Source organism: Aristolochia californica, unplaced genomic scaffold, assembly GCF_029961685.1.
Source record: "Aristolochia californica isolate CCGP_79_NKW_82.1479 unplaced genomic scaffold, dmAriCali1.0.hap1 SCAF_2, whole genome shotgun sequence".
Taxonomy (NCBI): domain Eukaryota; kingdom Viridiplantae; phylum Streptophyta; class Magnoliopsida; order Piperales; family Aristolochiaceae; genus Aristolochia; species Aristolochia californica.
Genome location: NW_027181881.1, coordinates 3985550 through 3988321, shown reverse-complemented (window position 1 = coordinate 3988321; position 2772 = coordinate 3985550).

The window sequence follows — 2772 nt, the reverse complement described above, 5'->3', positions numbered from 1 at the left end:
TGCACGTAAGAGAAATCTCCTTTTAATTGTCTCATTTCGTCTCTCGTTGGTAGTGCATATAAATGAAAAAATCTCTTAGGACTCTGGGAGGCTTTTATAACATGAATTTGATTCAATCTCTGATGCTTTGGGTGATTTAGCTCAGAAATAGAATTAAAAAAACCAAATTAATAATAAGACAGAAATCACCAAAAGTAAACTTTTGCTCTAAATTCTATTTTTTCCTACCCCTGCCTTCATACACTAATAGCAAGTTTTTGATTCCAAGAGAAAGCAAGCCGTCACTCTTCCCTTTTAACAACTGTGGCCATTTTGTAGGCGAAGAGGTGGCTCTGCCTTTTCCCTTTGTTCCCATGAGAGTTTTTTTTTCCTCCCCTTCTTTCTCACAAATGGGAATTAGGGGAGGAGGGGTGCCGTGTCTTTCTGATCATTTAGAGGTCAATTTTGATTTTGGATTTGATAAAGTATGGGGATATTCTTCACCTGATCCATCAATTTGTGTTGATAGGAAAAAGCTAATTCATGTTATAAAATAACTTTGGGTCTTATGTGAATGGAGCCATCAAATCGTTCTACTTCAAGGCACATAGTGATAAAAAGAAATTTTAATGGATTTTCCTTAGCTAATGACTATGAAAGATAGAGAAACCCAAAAATGTTAGTTCTATTCATTTTTTTTCTTCTTATGATTGGAAGGGTTTTTCTCTACTTTTGCTAGCTCCTTTTGCAAAAGCAGGCTATCATCTTCCAGCTTCCCCTGTGCTCATTGCCCAGGGGGCTCCTCCCACCTGGTACAAGTTCTGATTTGTGTTGGATCGATATCAAATTAAGAAGATAAAGTGAGTCATTTGCACCAGTATCTGCTTGCTTATACCAAATTCCTTCGGTCTCACTCCACCCAGGGATGTGGGGACGTTTCATCATTTCACCTGGTACAAGTTCTGATTTGTGTTGGATCGATATCAAATTAAGAAGATAAAAGTGAGTCATTTGCACCTGTATCTGCTTGCTTATACCAAATTCCTTCGGTCTTACTCCACCCAGTGATGTGGGGACGTTTCATCATTTCACTCGGTCGTTTCAGAAGACTTTCCTTTTTTGTCTAAAAAAAGCCAAAGCTGTCAATGGGTCCTTAATGGTGTTAACCACGAAAGCCGTCGAGACGTGCCCGAGAGAAAGCCATGTCTGGTCCAGTCCTGTCAGACTCCCAAATCGTCCTTGCGTTATCTGCATTCCTTTTGTTTTGTTTTTTTAAAGCACCAGGGTGCAGTTGTTAGTGGAATGGAAAAGGCTAGCCTAAGAGCAGAAGGATGGTATACCAGAAAACAGACGCAAGATTAGCTGAAGAAGATGATGCATCAAGACAGCCTAGGTTGAGCAACCACTTCAGAGATCAAACGACTATAGAAGGTTCGTCGGTGGAAGACTTCAACTGCAAAACATGATCGTCAATGCCGGTCTTCTTCACTTTGAGAACCCAAAGGTAGTTCTTGGAGGATCCTAGAGATGAAACTTCTTGTCATCAGATTGAGGGTCGTTAATTACTACAACCACTGCTCTCGAGATCATTTTGACGAACATTTGACGTGCAGAACACTGCGCTTCAGAAAGTCATTCATCATTTAGTCATTCTTGTCTGCTAAAACAAGGGGAAGCTGGAGTGAATCACGTGAACTTAACCTTTTTCACTGGGGACATTACACTTCGGATGTTCTCGTAAACAACAAAACACCATCACTGATGGGTTTAACACGTATTGGAGGCTCAAGCATCTGTACATTTGGCGTATATCCGAGCAGATTTGACAAGCAGACAATCAAAACAATCTATATATGTGGTTGGATCACCTAAAGAAGAAAGGAATATTATGCATTGTCGACTGCAAATGAGTCAAGACGTCCTCTGGCATCGATCCATCTCTCGTTCAAGCTTTTCGCACCTCACGTGGACAGAAGCTTCCACCAGGAAGATGATGAAAAACCCATCATAAGTATGCTCTCAGATAACCATTAAAGAGGAGAGGAGCAAATCTGTTCCGTAGTCTGTAAAATTACAGCCTTAACTGATCTGATGAACATGAGATTGAGGACACAACCATCTCATGATTTGTAAAGGTCAAATATTAAAAAAGTATCGAAGAAGATCCGGGGGCACAAGAGTTTCGGGGCAGGCGCATGTGCCGAAGCAAATTAAGTCCAGCGACTCCAGTCTCATGTCAGTTGATTGGGAAGAAGATTGTAATCGCTTAAACCTTTAAAAAGAAGGAAATGGGGCGCTAATCATCACATCAATCACCTGACAGGAGACTGTAGCAGAGATCATGAGCACATGCTCCTGACCCTGAAAATCTTACATTCAGATTTCCTTAATTGATAGGTATCAAGATCAGATTGGCGCAGCGGAAGCGAGTGAGATGGAGGAAGAGAAACAGAGGGAGGCGCAGATTCCTCTAAGTTGGTGATAACTGATGTGGTTGCTGTGATTGGTGCTCATGGTGTCTGGTGAAAGAATCAAATTGCAGAAGATGACAAAACGAACACCGGAGTTTCAACTTTCATTTTTGCAATAAAAGATTAAGACGTGGTGGGGAATCTCCACTGACTTCTTTTTCTTAATTCTAATTTACAGCCTTCGTTGTTCTTCAATCCATTTAAACATGTTTTGTAGAGGTAGGTAAACCCTTGATTTTAGGAAACAAAGTAACTAAATCCTACCCTTAAATCCTCCTCCTCTCCTACTTAATATAAATGGGGCCCACGCTGCCACCCACCA